At 39.1% G+C, this 24,201-nt stretch overlaps 1 protein-coding gene across 2 annotated transcripts in view; it reads left to right on the top strand.

The window, feature by feature from the left end:
• Window positions 1-24,201, top strand: part of NELL1 (neural EGFL like 1) — a 290,897-nt gene that overhangs the window by 224,368 nt on the left and 42,328 nt on the right. The gene's annotated exons all lie outside the window — the stretch shown is intronic.

Genomic DNA, 24,201 nt, shown 5'->3' with positions numbered 1-24,201 from the left:
GAACCTTTTGTACCAGTGGAAATAAAATGGATAGTTAAGGCAGGTTGCATGAGGTTAGTTTGGGTGAGATTGTAATTGACTAGGTTCTTTAGGAAAAAAAAACCCAAAACTGAAGGAAACCATTGAAGGGCAAGTTAAATCACGGGAACCACTTGTTACCCGGAGACTGTTTAATAATTAGCTTGTAGCACTATCTGTTTAATACATGGCTGTTCTGCTATAACAGAAAATAATTTAAGCCTGATTGTCAACAAATCTGCTCTGAGTAGCTTTTGAAAATTACTACAGCTTTTTATGGATGTACTCAAATCACTAAATACCGAAATCCTGTAGTTGCTGGTTGTCAGCATTGTTTCCTAATGATTTGGGAATGAACTAGGACATTAATATTTTCAGACCATTTTGAATTACTTTGAGAGTACTGTATTCTCATGCTTATAGCCCGTGGGTTATTTGTTTTAAACAGAAATAAACTCCCAGTCCTCCTGACACTGAGCAACAAACACAGCTTATATACATGGGGAAGTAATAGGAGAAACACTGGCCTTGGAGCACCACCTACCATAGCTTCCCCAACCTCTAATCCTGCTAGGTATCCCCTCCCATGTACAGTTTACTCATTCCTTTCCTCAGCCTCTATTTCTGAGTCATCTGTAGATGCCTCAGATTATTCAGAGGGATGCAGGATACCTGATACGTGGTCTGCATACGTGAAAATCTGGTAATACAGACCCTTTAGCTGTCTGGCCCGGAGTGCGCCTGCTTACCCAGGGAGTCGATGGCTTTAGGCCATCTTTCAGCTCTACTTGCTGTCTTTCTTTCACCAATGAATCTTGAAGTCTCTTTCTTCTTATGGCTGTAAGGGGACATTTTTGACTAGAATACAGAGTCTTTAAATTGATAAATTGATGGTTTAAAATTGATAAATGGGTGACATAACCACAACTGAAACCTATGTTTTCCCTGTCTTTTATGTTGTTTTGATCTAAAATAAGAGCACACCATGCAAAGGGAACATGGCAGGCATGGTACCCTCACTATATCAGTAAATTTAGAGGTAAATATCAGAAGAAACTAGCTTCTGTGTTTAAAATATATATGCTTTGAACTAGAAGAAGGATTTTATTTTTTATTTTTTATTTTTTGGAAAGAGATAGGATGTACCAGTATGCTGCTCAGTAAAGTCGAACTAATGATGAAAACATTTAGAAATCTGATGTGCAAACTGATTTGAGAATAAGTAGGGCTTTCCGTATGAGAAGTTTAACACGTTTTAGTTGTGTTAAGAGTATTTAAAAAGGTCAGCAGATACTCCTTAGTCAGCCACAGAAATATACATATGACTTAAGTGAATATCAGATATAAGTGGTGATAACTTCAGTCACAAAGGCACGTGTCCTGGAAAAACTGTATGTTGAAAATGGAAGGGTGATTAACCACCTTTGAAGTGGGCCTCCCTTTGTTTACTTGCTTGCTCCCGGAAGATGCAATGGTGTCAGGAACGGGAGTTAGTTTAGTGAGTTCCTTTGTGGTCTCACTGCAGTTTGCTGCAGTGTTTTTAGAAAACATCTGAGGTATTCAAAAGGCATGTTTGTTTTTTTCTGTTGTCTGCAATGTTAAAAACAGGCACCTTGTTAGGTGCCTATTTAGCATATGGTAGCACTCCCTCAATCACTGTCCATAGTCCAAAGGCAATGAAATGGTGAGGGTGGGACATCACTTTAAATCAAAGCTTAAATGTTCCTGGTAAAATCTTGTCTGATGGAAGCTCACGGTGAACGGATGCATATCTGAAGTAAAATGATATGTTTTGGTAATGTATTCTATTCGCCACACTGCATTTAAAGATGTCCTTCAAACTGACAACACAACCATTCCTCATACATTATTTGTGAGCTGAAAGGACTCCTCATTGGCTAAACATAGTATGACCCAAATTGGCTTTAACATCATGGAAAATGTAAAATGAACTAGTAATTAGAAAGGTTGTTGAAAAGCAGGTGCGTTTACTTCTGAATATGAATGTTCCGTGTTACTCATCAGTTCTGACTGCATGGCTGAAATGACGTTATTAGGTTAATTTAAAATTCAGAGATATTTGAGAAGGGTAGGATTTATGGTGGTAATTTATTCAGTTTAAAAAGTGAAATTAAAACACACAGTTAAGGCATATGTGCAAATGCAGCATGCAGCTAAGAAAAATTAGTTATTGCTAATTGTTGCTTTGCCTGAAATGAGGAATCACCATAACATAGTTGTGGGGCTGACTTTTCTTTTCGCATCTGAGATGAACTGGAAATTGATACCCAGAGATGCTGTCAGATAATTCCTCCTTCCATCCATTCTTTATAATGCTTTTTCTAGAAGTACGTGCTTGACGCTGCTTATAGAATTTTTTGTCCTTTTCTATTTAGGGTCTGATTCTGTCTTCCACTCAAGAATTTTTTTTTTTTAAAGCTGGTCAGGGCTGGAATAAATGACCTATGTGATCATTGCCATACGTGGTCATATATAAAACATGAGTGTTACCTGTGTTAGAAAGCTTTTCTGTTAGAATTTTTGCTGGCATTGCTGTGTGGTTCCAGCATGTACGTGCTTGACTGCTGAACTGGAAATGTGTATCCTTACTGTATGTAATGGTGCTGGCTTAAGCCGAGAGGCGTCTTTAGCAAGTATCCCTTTTACAGGGTTTTGAGAAACATTTTGCTATGCAGAGAGGAATGCAAACATGGTACTATGAGAATTGTTAGCAACACCGAGTCAGATACTCTCATTTTCCTTCCAGTGATGTGTTCTCCATCTCATACTTTTGCAACTTAAAAACAACAACAAAACAATCATTCCTTGAGCTGTTTCTATCTCCCTGTGGGCAAACCACAGGTCAGTGGAGTCATTATGTTGGTTTTGTAGACAGGTTTCATCATTATTTTGTATTTGTGGAATGTTAATCGTTGCTGCCTCTGCTGAAGCGATGAGGATGAGACAGGACAGACAATACAGGATATCAGAATGCGTAAGCATGGGATTCAGTGCCTGGAAATCGCAGTATGTCCCAGGTATACCTTGAACACCTGCAAGTGGTGGAGTCATGCACTTGAACCTAGAAATACACAGCAAATTATATACAGCTCTGGGATGGTGACCAGTGGTGGCAGAAATTCCAGCTATGGAAGTCACATCCTGGAATTGCACAGTGGGTTTAACCCAAGTGTCCAGCATAGAAACCTAGAATGAGAGCTACCGGAGGAAAGCAGACAGTGCTGCTGGTCAAGATCCCCTAGACTCCAGCTGCTCAGCGGCAGTCAGTTTGGAGAGGCAAAATCCAATTATTTAGATACGAGTCTTCAAAGTATCTGGCTGTGCAAATCGTAACTTCAGGCAATGAGCAAGAACCAGCAGAAGGGTTTGAAGCCATAGGCTCCCAGCTACAGGCGAGTCAATAGAAGTGCAATATTTTTCCAAAAGCTGCTGGAAAGCCTTTGGCAATGGTGGGGCATCACCTCCAAAAGTCATTCAAAGCCGTTACAGCAATTCTTTACTTCCATGCCTCATGACAGCAAACTGAGCAGAGAAACAACTCAATTACTGCCTAAGCCAGTGCACAATGAATGGGGAATATGATGCTGGTAGATTAAAAGGACTTTGCTTAGACTGGAGCTCAGAGCGCTGAGTGTTTCTGTTGTACTTACATGTGTACCTATAATGTTTGTAAAGCAAAGGGGAACAGTTTGCTCACAGAGCGGAAGAGTGATGTCAGAGAATTAGCTGCTGATTGCAAACAGTCAGCAGCAAGGGTTAGACATGGCAGAGACGCCTCAGGATGGGATAATTACTGAGGCTATTTGTTGTGTTGTTGCCTGTGCGTACAAAAGCTTGTCCGATATTGGGGTGAGAGGTCATGCTTCAGTATATACTATACCTGAGAAATGTGCTCTGAATCCCAACAATCAATGCGTGGGAGAAGAGAAAAGAAATCAACGCTTGCAATATTGCATTAGTTATAAATGGCATCTTCAGTGCAATCATAGTTCTTGTTTTTCACAGGTGTGCAATGAAACGTTGCTATGCTTATATCAGCTGGGTATGTTGTGTATATGTCATGAAAATGAGGCCTTTAGCTGATCTGCTTCATAATAGTTTGCAATACCTAGGGCTGTTGTCTAAGAAGCTGGCATATTTCTTTGTGCGCTCCTCTCTTAAATTGCTTCTTGTGGAATATGTTATCTTCTGCAGTCCTATAGCTAAAATTCCCTCCAGTATGTGTTCTTTTGAACCCTGGAGATAGAAAGAAATGTGAGAATACGCATTTCCGTGTGCTGTTCCTTTGATTCCTGCGCTGGATCAATCTTTAGGTGTGTACCTATCAAAAACCTTTCAGCTGAGGAAAACAGAAAGCAAAAAAACCCAAGCAAACAAAAACCAAAGCAAAGCAACGAAAGAGAGATTTTTCAGTGAGTACAGTACGCTAAATATCAAAACTCCCTACCTTTCTGTATCTAAAGAGCTTTTGTAAAATATGCAGCACGATTTATTCTGGGAAAGAAACCAACTGTACAGCTGTGGGCACGATACTTTGCATGAGATTCTTTTTAAAGCCTTTCATTTCAAGGTGAGGTAAAGCTAGTGTAGTGCAATAGAGGAGGGGTGAAGTGAATGATGCTTAGCTTATTACAGAAAATGATGATTGTGGCTGATACGACACTCCTGAGGGTGTGAAAGATCCAGAGAAGGCAGATGCTCCAGGTGGCTGAGGTTACCCGGCTCCATTTGCTGCCAAGCTGTTTACAGCATTGCCCCAGTAGTGCTTATCACAAAATGGCAAGGGGTGATATCTTAATGTGGTAGAAGAAACAAAGCTGTCATTTCTAAAGATATCAGGGAATAGATCAAAGAATATCTCCTAGAAAAATCTGATTAAGATTGTCTCTGAGGATCAAGGAGACATCTGTCTGCAAATCAACAAATAACTCTCAATGGAAGAAAAGTTGTTTGTTCTATCTCACACTGCCAAGCCAAAGAAAACTGAAATCTCCCCCACACCAAGAACGCCATTTTTCTTTAGCTGACCGCAGCCTGAGGAGCCTGAACTGGTTTTTGTAGTGCTTACACTACCTTATATACTGAAAAAGTTTACCTCTAAAAGCCAGGAGGAACACTAAGCACACACTGGGTTATTGGTTGCAAGGGATATCTTTATGTACCTGTATAGTTTATTTTTTATATTCAGGTGTCAGTGCCTATATATTTTTGTTGGTTTGTAATGAAAGAAGTATCTGCTATATTAATCTTCTACGTTAGCTGAAATGATATCTTGACGTTCCAGCTAACAAATGTTTCTAATATTCTCATGTTTTATTGCTTGTATGACTTGTGATCATAAAATACCTCTTTTGCGGTTCTCTGACTGGGTGAGGGACATCATGGCAAATTATTTTGTTGTCCCTTTGGTCCCCAAAGTTGGCACGTAAAAATTGGGTAGTATTGTATTGCTTATCCTGGCTAGGATTATGCTTGTTACTCTAGATTCCTACCATTTCCATTTCTCCATGCAAATTCCTTTTCCTCTTCCCCCGACCAGTATCTACATGCCAGCTGTACATACGGGGTGTTATTTAGGGATGCAGTTTTATTTCAGACAAAAGAAAGGCAAGATTTAACCAATTGACATCTACTTTGCATTTGGATTCATGCAAACTGATGTGATCAGGAGGTAATTTCTGTTGATCAAACTTTACAGTGCGGAGAAAATCCAAACCTATGTTACACAATCATTGTTCTTTTGCCTTAGACATCCTGAATAATACCTTTAGATAGTGTATTGGCAGGCCATCTTTCTTTGTATCTCAATTCCTGTTCTCAAGGCTCTTGAAGTAATATCTTTGATAACCCACTATTGAATCATTATAGAGTTTACAAAAATAGCTATGTTTTATTCTTCCTTACCGCCCTAGCAGTGAAATGAAAACATATGTGATATTTAGAGAAAGGAATGGATCTAACTCCAAAAAGTTAATGGCTTTGTATCTTCCTGTTTAGTGGAGCAGTGGATTTGAGTTCTTGACTGTTTCATATCATTCTGGTTGAAAAGCAGGCAACCAAAAATCTAAAAAGAAATGACAGTAAATACTTTGGAAGTGGGGGGGGGAGGGGAGGAGGGAAAGAGCAGGAAACTTCAAGGAGATTGTTCAGCTAGATGTCCAGTGATAAAGAAGCAGTTAATAGAAGGAGAGACTGCAAACAACATTATGCTCTCTCTCTTTAGATTCACGTACCCTACCAAAGAGTTGCGTAGTAAGCCATATTGAATCTTTTTAAAAAATTATTAGAAATTGGTTTGGAATTAGAGTTGAGGGATTTTTGCAGCGCTGTGGAGTAAACTGATTGAAATTACATTTAAAATTTGATTATTTGATGGGATGAGGACTAACGTAGTTTTTCATTAAGGCAAAATCACGGTCCTTTAGTAGATCGGAATTTAGTGACCGATTCAGTGAAGTCCAGTGTGAGAAACATCCTCTAGCATAACTGAGTTGGACTTTCAGAAGGCACGTCACAGGAGTCTAAAGAAGGCTGCATAAGTGCATAAGAAGTTTAAGAAAATGCAGCAATGTAAGAGAGCTGTTCACATGACTGCTAAGGTGTGCTGTACCAGTAGGAACATCTCTGCAAGTGTTCTTCCCCAGCGGGTGACCTGTGCCACCGCATGCCCCCTTCCCATGTCGCTAGCCAAATGTGGTGACAGTAGAGAGAGCCAGCCATTGCTCGGTTTGAAATAAAGTTTCACTGTGAAGTAAATGAGGAAGTAGACCTAGAGTCCTTGTTTTTCCACAAGCCTCAGCTTGCTGCCCATCGTACAGAGCCTCTCGGCAATGGACGAGGCTGCTGGAATTCCTCCTCGTACTCATTTGGCTTGGTCGGGCAACTGGAAGTCTTTCTGAAGGAAAACCTGTCTTTCAGTGTTGAAGAGATGCACATCGAAAGGATAAAGTATATTCCCTTCGTTTGGCTGTGCCAACACCCAGAGGACACCCCTGGCGTTAAGAGGGAATGCGCATACAGGGGCAATAGCTGTTCTTTCTCCACATGGCTGCCCTCTACGTAATGCCTGGGAATCACTGGGGGAGAGGGAGGTTGGTTGGTTTGTTCTTATTTTCTTTGTTTGTTTGGGCTGCTGCTACACGTGAAGTGTTAGATCAGCCATAAGTTCTAATTATGCAGTATAGAAGGAGCATCGTGTTTAGCAAAAGAAAGGTAAAATAAGCAGTAGCAAACTCCTAGGCTTTGAGTAGCTATATCAAATTCCCTTTGAACATCCTACAGCACACAGCCTAGAGAGCCAGGTTTTGTGCAAACACCTAGCTGGAACTGAGGCTGTGGAGCTCGTTCTCTGCTGGAGGCCTTGTTCCTTCCAGTCCTTTCTTGAAGTGCTCAGTCTCTGACTTAACATTTGTCCAGTTTATCACCAGAAACAGCTCCCAAACCTCCCGTGCAAATGTATCTGCTGCAGTTTCTTCTTGGACTCTGATGACCCAGACACTGTGATTAAATTTATTTCAAGTGGTGGAATCACCATTTGAATATATTTAAGAAAATAGGGTGCTGCAAAGCACTTAAAATTTGAGCAAACATATATATTCGTATATATATGAAATTTCCATCTGACATCTAAGAAATCTCCATATATGAAGCATCTCTTGTGACATGAGCCGTACAGAAAAGACCATTGCTTTAAAATGCATACTTCATGATGAATTAGCTATAAACTAAACCATTTATTTTACTCTAGTTAATTAAAATAAAATCGTCCTCTGAGTGCAGTGGACTAATGCTAATTTTTTAACATAGCTTGTCAGGACATTCTGAAACCCACTCCTTCGTTCTTCTTAGCCTATACCTACATGAGAGAAAAACAGAATGTTTGTAAGGAGAGAGATCAGAATATATAGCAAACTAACTAAATGTCAGATAAAAACTTCCACAGTCCATTCAACTACAGGAAGTATTTAGGGGACATTATTGAATTTATTAAGCTTTCAGCCACCTTACTTTTTCTTATCAATGGCCCTCTGTAGACTGGGGAAACTAACCATGAATATTTAAATTTACTGATAACCTAGAAATATAACTTGAGGTGTGCAGAGCAGACACAGAGAGGTACTTGCATTTTTTAAGACAGAACTCCTCGTAGCTTCAGTGAGAATTTCACCTGAGTGAGAGCTTCAGGATCTGGTGCAATTGAATTAGATGAAATGAAAAAGGAGTTGTTCCAGTGAAGCAAAAGAGCATTTAGAGTGGGGTTTTTATGTGGAACAAGCTGCTTCAGCTGTAATTATCAGTGATACATATGCCATCCCTAACTCATTGATCTATGGTGTAAATCTAATTAGCTACCCTAGGAGTAAGGTTCTGTTCAGGCTGGGTAAAGAATTCAGAGTCTCTTTACAAAATTCGTGCAGCGAACGAAAAGTTTGCTATATAGGGCCACATTTTTGCCAAAGTTAAATAGAGCAAGTATTAACATATTCCATGAACGATCTCATTGAAGTTAATTTATAGACAATGCTTTAATCAAGGGGTAGTGAGAGCAAATGTACCTCAGTAGTTAGAACCAACACGAGAAAATAATCTGTTTGAGAAGTAACACGACAAGTGAAAGGAATGGAGCAGAACAGCATGTGTATATTTTGGAAGTATTTCATATTTAATTCTAACAAAGAATGAGTTTTCCTATTTTCCTTTTTTTAACTGTAAGAGTTTTTTCCCTGATAAATTATGGTGCGAGAAGGTCATTCTAAGCTAGTGAAAGTGATGTAACAGAAAAAAAAAAGTAGGAGTAAACAGCAAGGTCTTTTCCCCTGTGCATAACAGTTCAATACCACAAAACTAATAGCCACCTCTTCTTGCTTTCATTGGGCTGCCGTTCAGAAGACAAGATCACGTTGCCGTTCACATAATGCTCGTCAGGTGAATAAAAAGGCATAGATCACTTGCCCTCTTCTGTAACTTATGTAGATTGCAGCTCATATTCGATGAGGAACACTAATCCAATTAGTTTGCATTAGGAGCAGCGATGAGAATGTGAGTTAAACCCCTGTTAAAGGGTGTGTCATCCTTTCTTTATTAACTGTGAGGGTAACTTCTACGATTATGCTGAACTTCAGTCCTTTTCAGTATCCTTTTCTGTAAGAGAAAAGGATAACCCATGTTTCAACCATGTTGAAACCCATGGTTTTCAACAGTTTGCCCTTAGCAGGACTGCAGAATCGTGGTGGTGTTATAAAAGACCACAGTGAGGGAAAGGCTACAACAGAAGGAGGTGGCTCTGAAAAAGCTACTGAGTTAAGATCAGTGTGGACCCAAGTAAACTATGCCCTCCTTCTTTATGTTTGTACTCAAAAGTTTATAGAGCAAAGAAAAAAATGTGAAATTTTGCTGATATGGAAACTTAAAAACTTTCCAATGCTTTTTATGCATCAGGTGAAACGTTTTTATTGTCTTTAGTCTGTTTGATGCATCTGTTCTGCTGCAAAAAGTAGGCGATGTATCCAAAGACTCCTGGTCAGAGTAGAAATTTTATGGATAATCCAGCATATCAAGCATGGTAAATTACCAAAGAATCAATAGAGTAATAGCTATTGGGTGTGGAAAAAGACCTATGAATCCATCTCCTAGCAGGTGTGGCATTCAAACCTGTTCTAGATTCAGAGCTCGCTAACTCAGTGTGCAGATTCCTGTTGGTTTTGGTAGGCTTTTGCTGATGGCTGTGGTCCCCAGAGGAAGACTATGTCAGATGTTAAAATAAATTGTGTTTAATATAAGGTACATGTGAAGCATAAAAGTAGTGGGGTTCCTTCTGAATTAATGTTTTCTTCAGTTGTTCCTTTATGTAGGAGGTAGCTTTAAAATAACAATCATACTGTACCTCACAAAAATTATATGGCAAGGTTATTTTTGAAACTTTTTATAATATTATAATAAAAATTTGTTCAGTCCTTCACGTTTACAGAAAGGGACATCTTCCTAAACATCAAACATTTTTTCCCTTTTTAAAAGAGAGCCTCTGATTTGGCAACTAAGGCAGTCCAATAGGTGGAATTTTCTACTACTTAAGCAGTATAATATCTGAGATGTTTCTTTCAACATGTAATATCTACTAAGTAGATCAGTCATTTCAGACTGAAACATAAATGGTGGGGCTTTTATGTGAAGGAGTGAAAGCCCCTTCTTATTTGGTTTTTTTTTTTTTTGAAGCAACATTCTCTGTGTGCTGGCAATCTAATCTTTGGGAATGATATTCGTTCATCTTTTAAAGGAGACATAAAATGAAAGCCTTAAACACTTCTGGTCATTAAAGATCCAGTTGAACCTGTATCCTACTCCAGCTCTAGTAATTACATTCTGCCTCCTTTAGTAATGTCAGTCAGAGAAATTACTAATTTGAAATAGCTGTCTGGCTTGCGCAGAGTGGCACCCATGCTTTCACTTCATAGATGACTGCATTTCTGTGGTAGGTTACAGATCTTACAGCTTCTAATGGCAAATATGAGTGACTCTTAGGTGGAGTTTAAGCATGTAGGTTTGCGAGAGTGAGCTCAGTTCGTCCAACTGTCCTGCTCCTTGCCCTGTCTTGAAAGTAGCGATATATCTGTTTTGAACAAGAGAGTTCACCAGGTGCCATTGGTAGGTTCTTGCACACCTGCCAAATCTTCTCTTTGTAAACGTGTAGGTCTTTGATGACCTGAGACAAGAAGGGAGGCACTGAAACTCTGGCGAGGATCCCATGCTTCCCCCTCATGTGTGCTGCCGCTGTCTTCTGTATAACAGTTAGTGGTTTGACATTCATCCAAAGCATTGATGACATGGGCTGTAGATGCTTCTCAGTTTAAGGGAGATTAAATCCATCAATCTCATTTCCAAGAAAGTATTTTAGCAAGCAGCCAGGAGGGGACAACAGTCTGTCTTTCCTTTGGCAGTTGAGCCACTGACCTGGGAAACAAAGTTTTCAGACTCAGAAGTGAAATAGCTCTGTAGCCATGAGAAGAAAGTTCTTCTCGAGTGTTCAGGAAAAATTGAAACTGGTCTGTTGTTGATCAGTCAAAAGGTGTGCCCCGTACATATATTTTTCTTGCTTATATAACCAGTTATGAAGATTGAATTCCATCAAAGAGACTTTTCATGAAAATCCCTGTGTTCCTTTTTGATGATTTCGAGCAGTGGTAGTACTACAATGTGGACTAGATATTTAGCTATTGGTAATGGTTTATTTAAAGGAAAAAAAAAATTCTCTAACAGTTCTTTGGTCAGATGTAATTGTGATTACATTTCCTGGAAAGAGGCTTAATGGTTCTTTCCTTTTTACCAGAGACAGAATATAGAAGGTCCCGTGAGCTGTCTCTGGCCCCTGCAGAAATTAAGTTTAGCAGTGTGATAAGGCAGCTTCTTTTTTTTTTTCCCCCTGCAAAATGCTCACTCGGTGGCTTTCTACAACAGCTGTCCTGGCCACCTCTTGTGATAGCCTTAACTCTGGAAAGTCTATCAGTCTGTCCAAAACAAATTAAAAGATAAAAGGCCTATGCATGGAACAAGGACCTTTTGTGTTGTATCTGTTACAGCTCAAGCAGATTGTAAATCCTACAGTTAATGGAAGCCATTTTTTGTGGAATGAGAATATGAGATTTTTTCCTTCTAAAGTCTATTTATATATATCTGCTTATCTTTCTGGGCCCCTACCTTTAATTATTTTATTTCTCACCCTTAGAATGTCCCACACAGAATTTTACATTCCTTGTGGTTAAGTGGCTGGAGAAAGTAGAGATTTAATTTGGACCTCAGAATTTTTCTTCTATTTTTTTCATCTCAACTCTTGTTCCTCCTCCAGCTTTCAATAGAGAGTTCACAGCTGATGCAGTTTGTGAAACCTGTGTGCTGGTAGCAATAACAGCTCCCCCAGTGGTCCCATTAATCATTTATAAGCTAGTGAGTCAGCTACAGTGTGGTAATGTCTACCTTTCCCTACGGCCTCCCATGTGAGATGACTGAATCATATGCCTCTTTTTGCAGAGAGCTTTGATTTCTCTGTCCCCCTCCCACCATCTTTTCTCAGCAGGCTTTATTAGGTAGATTCATTACTGAATAAGATGGAAGGAAGTTGTATGCGTAGCTAGATGGTAGTAGGTTGCTGAGGAAACAGAATCTGATCAATAATGACCAGAATTTCCTGACATGTAACGTCTATCTGATTGACTTGACTGTGGGGGATTTTTTCAGATCCTTCTGTGATATATAGTTTACAAATGTTTAAAGAATTAAATACAAAATTACACAAGAAGGAAGTAGTTCTAGACTAGTTACTTCTCCAACCACTACAGAAAGATTTTGGGCTGTTGTACTACTATTAACGGTTTCCTTACTGGGTGTTAAATAAAGTCATGTGTTCAATCTATTATTACATCTTTTTGCTACAGCCAGCAAAATTATAGTGGTGACTTATTAGTCCACCTGGTGGATAGTTTCAGCAGTGAGCTATGCAAATAAATTATGATGACTCCTTTCGGATGGGGGCACCCTAAATGGGAATTGTAGTTCATTTGACAGTGCTACTCTTTTGACTCTCTTTTGGTGGAAAAGTAGAAGACACTTCACTTCATTGCCTTTGATGTGGCACTTTTCATGAATGTTAATTCAATATAGATGAAAAAGATTGTATATAGTGTATTCACATATCTAGATTTCATATTTCACTCTTCTTCATATTGCTGTATATTAACTGCCAGACTTAAAGGGCATAGACAAGGTTTCTAAGTTGAATTGAAAGATAAAATAGGGAAAGAATTAAGGGAAGGATATTGTTTCAGTCACAGTTGAAAATGACAAATGTTGTAAGCTGCCTGTATGAACAACAAGAAATTTCAGTTTTCTGCTGAAGGAAAGATAGTGTTTGTGAAACATGAAGAAAAGGGACCAATCAAACCAGGAAATGGATCCTTACCTTCCCCTGCTCCCCCCCGCCTCCCCCATTCAAGTATATCACTTTTGAGTATAAATCAAATACAATGCCTAAGCTATAGTGCTGACCATATCTGAACCTTAATGTAACACCCAAAATATTTTAGCTGTGAAAACATTACAGGTTTTGTGCTTTCCACAACCTTTTGTTTTGATTCCAACCTCAGTTGTATTGAAAAAGGTTAGGAATCTTGACCTACTAAGTTTTGTGAAAAAGAGATATTAAAGGAACTTAATTGAGCTGACAAAATCATAACAGGCTTTGTCAGTCTTTACCCCACTGAGTTGTCTTACAGTATGAGTAGTCATATTGATTTCAGTTGTCAGGTAATGATGTGAAGTACAGCTCAGTGTGAGAGTAGGTGGCAAAATCTGGCTGAAAATGGCAGCCAAGGATAAATGAATCCAAAAGCAGTCATTAATAGAAGGAAGAAATATAAAGTGGGAATGCATACTCATAGTAACTTTTTGAAAGTTACATTTTAATCAGAGTATCTGCAACATTGAGCTGACGTTATAAACATATAGCATTATAAATACCTGAGATCATTGTAGGTCTGTGTTTTTGTTTGTTTTTTGGGGTGTGTTTATTTTTAAGCAGTTTGTATAACATTTAAGAGTTGTACTCAACTTCTTCCCAGGTCAGCAGATTATTCCAGATTTATGGACTCAAGAGGGTGCTATTGTTTGACCCCCTACCCCCAAGTTCAAATTGGACTAGTGAGTGAATAAGCGTTTGCTAAAACTAGGAAACCCTGCATATCATCTGTCATGGCTCTGAAGTTTTGGCTAGATGAGTTTTAATGTTTAAAGCAGATGAAGTTGTATTTATATAAACTATTGCAAAGTGTTTCAGGTGGAGGTGTAAAGAGAAAGACTGAATGCTCTGTAAGTTTGACTTTCTGACGCATTAGATCTCATGCACACGTGCGCACACACGCTAAATAATGCTTATGGAAGTGTTTAAACATAGAAGCAACCAAGAATAGGGCAAAGGCTGCAATTCTGGTCCTTCTGTCTTGTGTGTATTATATACGTTGGCACATTATGTGAATGTTTGTACTCTTTGGAAACGCTGTTGCACAAAAGGTGGCAGAAGCTCCTGTAGCACAGCAAATCTTTTATCTGCAAAAGCATGCCCTCTTTTAAATATATTTGCACTGTTGTTATTTTTATAGAAGAAAGGAGAATAGAAGAGGAAAAGAACCTTGAAGTTCCTGAAAGATGATTGTGGGAGTTGGCATAGAGCCTGTGGTTTTATGTATTACATTGCATCAGTTATAATTGGATAGTCTATTTACAGTTCCATCTAGGGACTATAGGTACGATTATATAGACAAGTGCCTTTCAAGCAGACCTTAGCAGTAAATTCCAGCTTTGAACAGGTCAGCCATAATGATGTGATTGGATTGTCATGTTGTTGATTTAAAACATAGTATCTTGTTTATTATACTGTATAAAATAACATACTTATGTGAGGGACCATGGCACTTCATAGGCATGGAGATTATTTCTTCTTCGGGAAGAGTCATTAATGCATTTGACATATAAAAAGGGTGGAGAACATAGGTAGTTGTTTATCAAACTTAATAATCAGCTATTCTAATAAATTCCCTGAAGCTGTTCTCTTAAAGCACCCCTCACACACGTTGCAGAGCAAGGCGTGGTGGAAGAGCTGGTACAACATCTTCACAAGCCTTGGGTCCCCTTGCACGAGTAAAAAGCCTGCAGAAGTTAGCTAGATCAGCTTCAAGGACACAGCTGTCTTAAGAGAGCCAGTCAGAAGTTTTTCTGCTTGGGTTTTTTTACAGCCAAGGTAAAACTTCCTTAAAAGAGAAGTTTATACTGGAAAGGTGAAAGGATTACTTTGCTGTCCAAGCACTGATGTGGTTGTACGTGGTTTCTCCTACTTTCAGAAAGAAAATCACAAGGAGCCCCTTTAGTTGCACCTATATGTTTTATGGATATGGAAACAGCTTGTATTTAAGCTGTTTGACTTAAGTGATGTGGGTTTTTTAAGAACTCCTGAGGAAGGAGTGCAAGAATAGCTTGTAAATGTTGACAGATTATCACAGTATTCATGAACAGTCATTTATTTTTCGTCTGCTTCCCTCTCAAAAGCAGAGTGTTGTTGTGAGCGTTCTGTTGCTTCCAGAAGTTAATTTGAAAGGGAGAAAATCTAATCTAAATGCAGTGTAAATGCAAATACTGTTAAAATATGCTTTCAAGATTGACATAGGGTTATATGTGTACTGTGGAGCGTAGGTCATTTCTTGTTTTCAGAAAACAAGGATTTTTCATGTCTAAGTTGTATATTACTAATTCTTAAGCGGAAATTGTCATTTCTGCCTACCGTAGCTCTGTGGAGCTTAGTAGAAATAAAATACTGTGTAGTTAATTACTGCTGATTTATTTTTCTTGTACTTTCCAACGATACATATCTGTGCTGAAACAACATATCCTAGGTCTGTAGAATTAAATAGGTGAGACTTGCTAAACCTCATAGGGAGGAATATAGCAGTGAAAAACTGGCATAACAATCATATTTTCATTATTCTAATCCTGCGTTTAATTTGTGCTAGCCCTGTGCACATACATGAATTTAGAGCAGCTTAGATGGGAGAGGATGGCTGACAAGTGATGTAAGGGTTGTACCACCAAGTAAAAATAAGTGAAGAGAAGAGAACTTTTTAATCTGGTTATTCTGCATGCATCGGTGATAGAAGTAGCATCATTTTGCACCTTTAATGTCATGATTTTTCCAAGACCTGTGAGGTTTTCCCGAACTGTTGGGTCTCAAATAGCACCTGGAGGCAGCACTACAGGAAAACAACTTGCTGATATGGTGCAAAACCTAGTCATCTATTTATCCTATTTATCTATTTATCTATTAACTATTTAAAACCTATTTATTTATCTATTTCTTATCATCTATTTAAATTTTTCTCTATGGTTTATTATTTTATCTGGATCTGGATGGTGATAGTATGATATCCCTTTGGAGGGTTGCGTGAGTGATTAAATACACATATTGGGCAGGCTTACATTAGGGAATAGTGTGAATTCCTTTTCTTTGGAGCTGAGGAGGGTGTGCAGTACTTGATAAATAGTAATTGAAGGGTGAAAAGAATTAAGCTGATCTTGAATCATGATTTTTTACTTTTGCGTCTTCTGGTAGATGGAGTGTGTGGTCATGTAGATACATAATGTAGCACAGGTATTTCTATCTTTGTGGCGCTTCATAGATCAAGCTTTTGATTTCTTTGTTCGTTTGCTCTGAGCAGTGATATTGAGAGTATTGTAGCATTTAGATGTGAACATTTCTAAAGTGATGTGCTACAAATTTGACTTCACGCTGTAAGTGTCTTTTTAAACTATATTAGACTTATCAAATTAAAAATACTGTGAAAAAATTTGGATTGAGTTAAAAACCCATGCTCTCGATTTTTACTGTAATTTAAAATTCAATATAAAAAGCGGCTTATTAATATTTAAAAGTGAGAGTCTTTTCTCTGAAATCTATGAGTAGCTGTAATTATTTATTTTGTCAAGGAAGTTTAAAAATGAGAAATTGTCTACTGGTGTGGAACTGTCCTAACGCCGATGGCTATGAATATATTATATAGCTCTATCTTTATAGAAAACATTTTCACTCTGTCATCTTCATTTAATAGAGTCATTTTCTGCTTTATTCATTGCACTTGGGTTAAATTTTGTTTACACTGTAATACAATTTATGTTATTGAATATGGTTCTCATAGGTCCCCCTTTCTGAAAGGTAGATTGCTAGTCGGCAACTTGCCTTCAGTCTTTATTACTGAAATCTGCTTACATCAGAAGCATGCGAATAATGGAACTGTGTTTATGGCAAGAGTTTAATACCATGGAAAATCATCTTAGAACTGAAGCTACTTATTTCCTGCATGTATATCCTATGTGTGACTTTTTAGGCCCTTGTAATATGGTACTCAGATCACTTGTTTGGGCTAAAACCAAGAGGAGTATGTTGCTGAAGATATTTCTGCAACGAGCATTCAAGGTTTGAAAACTGAAAGATTTGTATTTCCTTTGGTTAGCCTTTTCATTAACATCAAGCTGTTTTGGCAGACTTTCTCACTCAACGTAATTTGGTTTTCCTAGATATCAGTATTAAGTCATTCTTTCAAAATGGTATTTATCAGTGTATACCATCAAAATGGTATACATTGTTTCCAACAGTCCACTGTATTGTATAACTGGCTTTCAAGACTTCGGAGAGGAGCGCGTTTTTGCACTGAGCAGAATGAAGTCTTGTGACCCAATGTTTTTGTGAGGAGGAACGCTCAGACGCTTGTATGTCTGTTCTTTCAGAGGATGCAGGCAGGTTTTCCGATTTATTTTCTTTATTCCCCGGTGTTCCGGGGACTTCTGTTTCACCTTTGGGAGTGGACGTGAAGTTTCTGACAGCAGAGTCCCAGCAGCGGCAGCTGGAACTCAGTATAATGCAGACCAGTGGCAGGTAAACATACTGCACGCTGTCCCTGTCGCGTGAACCGCCGTGCTTCCCTGCCACGTTTTGTACCAGTTATTTCTGTCCGCTGAGGCCAGAGGCTGACTGCGGCTTGCCCACGCGCTTCTCAGTGTGACCTGTGTGGAGCAAGGCTTGAATTTATGCCTCTGTCCATAAGGAGAGGGGATTTTTAAACGGCCGGTCCACAGACAGAGGATGGAGTGAGCCATCAGTTTATGAATGTAATGATTTTTACTTATTCGCAGAGAAACTTTTGTGATGATTCACAGGCCTGTAAGGAAAGAAAAAAAACCTTTCGTTTTCACTCTACTGGTAGGGAAGCGTCTTCGTTGGCTGTTGAGTTAGTCTGATAAAACAGGTAGATAAGGAGCATTCAGGTGTGTTCATTAGAGCTCGTTGTATTCACTGAAGCCCATTATCAACTGGCCTGGGTTGTGTGTGAGATATAATGGGGGTAAAAATGGAGAGCCCCCTCATGCAGAATAACTTAGGCTGGTGTTTTAGGTTGTATTCCTGAAATTGAAATTGTTTGACGGGTCCCTCTCAAACAATGTGTACTGCTTTCTGGGAGAGTGCTCTAACCCCTGTATGAAAGACAGTTTTTAGTACCTGTTCTTAAATTAAAACCAGATGTCTTGAGGGAGATAGTAGGGGAGATGAATCAGCGGTACGAAAGCCAGAAGTCTGAGAAAGAGCTGTTTGAAATTGATCTCATACTTCCAGTTCTTTGAACTGGATTGTTTGCTTCCATGAGCACTATAGTAGCTACTCCTTCCTCTAAACTTGTCATGTGTCTGCTACAAAAGCAATGGAAAAAGAAGAACTGTCATACCACATATGTGATATCTCTTTTCCAGGCTTCCAATTAAACTCAGTCAACTTCATACATTTGGCAGCTTTATTGATTGTTTTTGTGGGAAGCAGGATTGAAATACTGAATACTGAAACATGGATTATACGAAACTCTGATACGAGCTGTAAACTATAATTGCTCTTTCTTCTTTGCCTTCTTCTTCTTTCCTCTGTGAGTATAAGATGAAAAAGGGTCCCGTAATTGAAAAGACTGTGTGATTTGCATTTCAACAAAGGTCTCTTTACTCCTATCCCTGTTCCATCCTGCTGCAAGCTTCTTGTTGGATTTTACAAGGTGTATCTGGACGCAGAGCTTCTCATAAATCTGGTGGCAGTCAGCTTCTCTATGACAGTATGTTCTTGCCACTACAAATTGTGAATTTCTTGGCTATTGTTGTTTGAAATTACTCCTTTCACTGAAAGGGGGTTCTTAGTGAAGTCGGACGTGGCTTTTGACGGTACTGATGAGAACATAATCTTCAGTGTGGCTTACCCTTCTGTGGGCTGTTGTCTTGGCATGAAAAGAATGATTAACCAGAGCAGAAAGAAGAGAGATGCTTTCTCCAGGTTTAGAAAAGAGGATTGAATGTGGTGGCGTGCAGCTAATAAGAAGAGGCAGTGTCATCAGTTTTAAGCACTCTGTGATTGACAGCTTTCAACTGTGGTAGAGGTTGTTTGGGTCTGGGCTGAGGATGTCGTGGTGATGACTCTCTCTTGCAGATCTGTACCTTCCTTTTTGCATGGATCTGTGTGTGCTTCTTTCTCAGTTAGCCAGGGCATTCAAGCTATTTGTGATTCTCCTACCTGTTCCCTCTGCCCTTTACTGTTGTTCTTAATTGCTACTGCTAAAGAGCAGAATTTTCTGGCATTTGTCTTATCTTACAGAATCAAAACGGGAGAGGGGGGAGAAAGGGAGGGACACCTTAACTTACATGTTTTAACTTTAACAGTTAAAATCTGCACTAGAGACTTAGATTGTTTCAAATCTATATAATGCCCAGGGAATGCTACGTGCGCTTCAGCAGTTACTAATTAGGTATGATTCTGTATATATTTATGTGCCTCTGCTCCTTAAAATGCAGTAAGTACTCTGTGGAAAGGTGGTTAGAGGCTGCTTTGTGAAGACGGCTTCTTGTGCTCTGTGACTAAAAGAAATTATGGCTCTTTTGGGCTTGAGGTACACGTTATTTTGGTCACTCATAGATCTCCTGCTGCTCAAACACACTGGGAAACAAATACATTTCTTCTATAAGAAAATAAAACACAGAGTTAGTTTTCTCAAAGCTTGTTTTGATCCTGAGCTGAAAACAAGATTATTGTCTGTTTCCCTGGCCGCCCCAGGTTGTCTGTTGATCTTTCCTCATATGGTCTGAGACTGTGTAATAGAAAAATGATGAAAAAGGATGGCAATATCAAGGAGATTTCAAAGTCTTGAGTTTTTAAAGTACGCTCTCCTCCTTGTTGATTAGCATTCTACATGAATTCATTTCTTCCAAAGAAAGGGAGACTGTATGTTGCCACCCGAAACTACGGTATCATTATCAATTATATTTTTCCAAGGAAGGAGAATAGTCCTAGATTTATGGCAGGTTGAAACTTGAATTTATATATATTAAAATGTAAATTTATGACCTGAATTTTCATTCTCTCATAAGATAGATACATATAAATAGTGAGACGATAAAATAAAAAGTCTCAGTTTCTTTGCAGGGTCTGGACAGCATCAGTAGGTACTAAAAGGATATTTGCATGTGATGAGGAAAATCAGAACGACTCTTTAGGTTTAGATACCTGCACTTGTTCTCAACCAGTTTTTATTTTTATAATGCTTCTTTTATTTGGTCAAGCTGATTGTAAAGAACTTAGCAATTGATTTATAGTCAGGTCCCCAAGATACCATGATGTGATGTCTCTTTCTCGTTACTTGCCTTTTTAGAAAAGATTATTGACAAAATTTTGTTGATATAAATATGAAAATAGTTTGTTATTCCTAGTTCTTTCAACTGTGCTCATTTGGTCTTTGTAGACAAGGACTCAAAACAAGACGACTGTGCTGATCAATAGCCCTGTGTAATCTCCTGGATGTAATGTATCTACCCGTGCTTTGAATGTTAATATTTTTAGTCACTGAAGAAGTTATTATTCATTTATTACTGTTGCACCTGCTTGTTGTGGACGTGGATGGAGTTGTTCTTACATATTTTTCTCTCCCAGAACACTTGTGATTTAACCTTCTCCCAGGGTGATTTAACCTTTTATCTGAACAACTGTATTTTCCATTTTTGAGAGATCTTTCAGTCTACTGAAGACTGAACAAACCACTTGAGCACCAAGAGAGCTAAAGAAATGGTATAAAGTATGCACCCTACATGAGGTGTGTAGTGTTAACGTTCTGCATCATCTTTGCCTGTGATCCCAAAATCTGGTGGAAAGCTAAACGGTAGTAGCTCAGTCTAGATAAGCTCCTGAAGAAATAACTTGTAGGGTAAGGTGAGATGGAATGGGAGAATCAGTCATAGCTCACGTTCAGGACTCAGCTACACCAATGGCAGGGGAGTGGCACAAATACTCCCTTAGAAAGTCATGGGCAGCACGAGGAGTTTTGCTGGGTGACAGGCTATTAAGTGTCCCAATGAAGCTGGAGACTTGGCAAGTAGATTGTGTCACTGTTAGTATATTCTCTGCATATTTTTAACTTGAAAATGATGCAGAAATGTCACCTTGCGTAGAATGCACAGCCACTGGCTAACCAAAGCTGTGCACAAGTAAAAATTTTGTTCCCAAGCCTGCCTTGTTTCTGCTTGCAAAGTGCAGTCCAGGGTGTTGAATTTGATTTATGCTGTGCAAGCCGACAGTCTCTGGTGGGGAAGGGCAGAGCTGCTTTCTGGGCAGCTCGCAAAGCTGACAGGTTTCGCAGGTGCTTTCCCTGAGGCTCAGTCTGAGAGGCTTGGAAACGGGGTGCTGGACAATTTCTTGCTTTTGTTAATCACGAGCACTGGGTCATAATTGTATTATCATGTGTGTCTTTCAAAACTACCTGCCTTGAACAATCTGTTGGTACGTTTTAGATGTTAAGATAAGCAACATCAGAAGGACTGCTTATTTATAGTACAGGATAATGCAGTAGTATCACTACTGCTGTTAAAAATGTATATCTAATATCTCAACAAGGTATCCTGCATCCAATTTTGCTGTTGCAAACTGTAGTATGAGCAGGCACTGGTGGAAGCGATTCATGAAAGCTGAACTTTACAGTCCTTTGATCTTACTGGAGCTCTGTGGAAAGGCAGTTTTCTTGCTTTCACTTAGGACAATGTATGGGAGAAATTTAGCTCTGTTGGCAAAATGTACTGGGATTCACATGCTAGGACTCCAGTATTAATACATGCGAGAGCACAGTTGTTTCACATAAACAAGTTTCTGATAAAATGCCTCGGAATTGAAAGGCAATGATTATCTTCCTTCTCAAAAGGAAAACCTCCTTGATGTGTTCATTTTTACGGGTTTATAAGTTATTAGTCTTTCTTATTTTTGAAAGAACCCTAATGACTATCCTTAACAGGTGATCTATAATGATTTTTAGGAGATTGGGTAATCCTGTAGAAGTACAAGGTGGAGAGAGAATTATATCCAGTGTAACAATGATTAAAATAAATCCAAATGGGAGCCTAGCTTGCAATACGTTCAGTTGACCTCATGAACAGTAGGAGGCATGAATGCTGGGATTATGCAGAGTTCTTGAATGAATTTTCTTTGTGCTAGTAACTTGCAGATCAGCTGCCTAGTATTGATGTATATTTGTTTGAAAATTCTCACTGAGCATTAATGTCATAATTTTGCATGGAAGTAGTTACAGACTGTGACTGACACTTCTATTAAACCCCCCTATTTTCAGGGTCCATTACATAGCCATAAAAATCACTTGACATTCAAGGTCTCTGCCTGGGAGCCCGTTTTTCTTTCTTTAATACAAAAGTTCGAAAGATATATTTTACAATTTTTTGAACTCCATAATGAAAGAAGAAAATATATCATGGTTTAAGACATCACCCTCCCATATCCCAACCATTATTAAGTTTTAATCAGAAGGTTTGATGGTTAAGAACACGCAGTGTTTATCCTTTTGTAGGATCAGCCTGAGCAGTCGATTGTGCTTCAGGTGAGGTATACACTGAATTTTAGCTCCCAGCTTTGACACAGAGCACCTGTTCACCTGCTGCTGTACAGGGCCTCAGCTGGGAGCTGGCAGCAGCATTGACTTCCCTGCTGTGAGGAAAGCCCATCCAAGGCATTGCTGGTCCTGGGATGTGGGAGCACTCCTTGGGATGGTGGTGGGCAGCCGACCTTGGCTGCGGCAGGGCTCGTCTGCTGCTCCTCCGGGAGCCCCGTGCCCAGCTGCCGGGCTGGTCCTCCCCCGCTGCATCCCTGCCACGAGGCAGCGGCGTTCCCAGCTGAGCCAAGTACCTGCTGCCTCTCAGAAACGGCAGAGAGGAGGAGGACTTCTGAAGCTGTCTCCTACCACAGCTTGGAAGAGGTGGATAATAGCAGAGAAGCATGTAAGAAGCGTTTCCTAAATCATCTCTCAGAAATTGCCATGCTGTTCAGACAGCCTAGTGCAACTTAGCAAGGCGTGTTACAGTTTAAATGATTTGACTGGGTGGTGAGAAAGGGCATAAACTCAGGCTTAACACTATCCTTACAATATCAGTCCATTTCAAAAAATAATTTGTCTTCTGGCAATCAAGCAAGAAATGTATCTGGGGCTATGGGGAGCGGACTTTGTCTTTACCTTTTGTCACGTCATACTTCCGTGTTGGCTAGGGTTGCAGTTAAACCTTAGGGTGGTTTTAAATCCTGATTCTATTCCTTTGTTACTACTCATGGAAAAGAAGTTGTATTTCTTTCCACCCACAATGTTGCCATGCTGGCTGCGCTCCAACATATTTTTGGAAAGTCTTAACAAATGTAAACTAAATGTGCTTGCGTTTCTTTAATTAAAAATCGTATGTTATATAGGAGTTAACAGACACCATTCTAGACAATCACAGAGCTATCAGTTTCTTCACTGAAAATGTCATGGTGATATCTTGTCGTATCTTGCGATGTAATTTATATGTTCTATTTTATTTATGTATCGTTTGTGGCACTTGACATCTAACAGTCTTAAACTGAACATTTACCAAATAAAGAATGTAGATAACTACCCCTAAAGAAGGTCAAATAGATTTCTGTCTCTGAGGCAAAGAATCTGATTTTCTTCTGACTTACGCTGGTTTTATACCACTGTAACTTTTGCTGAGCTACTTGGCAATAATGCTGAATTAGAGTGTTGTAAATTTTATTGGAATCCGTAACTTCATTTTTGTCGTCCTTCTTTTGATGTCTCTCCTTTACATGGTGTGTAACACCTTAGCTGTGAATCTGACTGAACAGAAATGTCATCTCTGCTCTGGAGGTCGTTAGATCTTGGTTCTAGGGAGCTGGCAATCTCAGTTCTCTAAGGTAAAACTCTTTAATGGGAAAGCTCTTCAGCAAAATCCCAGAGACTTTATGATCAAATACTACCGGAAAACCGAGGTAAAAAGCTGAAATAGAAAAGAATCCTACCAAGTTTGATTTGATGGGCCAGTAACAAAAGCAAGCTATTGAGTTCTTCCCATTGTGGGAGGATATAGGAGAAAGAGAACTAGGAGGGCTTTTAAAAATAAAAAACTGTGCTTAGAATTATAGTGGAATATATAAATGTGTAAATGAAATGGGTCAGAAAGAAATTTAAACAGAGTGTCTAGGACATCAGTTCCTCCTTTGCTTTGATGCCAAGTTCAGGCATCTGT

The sequence above is a fragment of the Struthio camelus genome, chromosome 5, assembly GCF_040807025.1.
Source record: "Struthio camelus isolate bStrCam1 chromosome 5, bStrCam1.hap1, whole genome shotgun sequence".
NCBI lineage: Eukaryota > Metazoa > Chordata > Aves > Struthioniformes > Struthionidae > Struthio > Struthio camelus.
The sequence above is the reverse complement of the archived record's forward strand: the minus strand, read 5'-3'. Positions and strand labels throughout refer to the sequence as shown.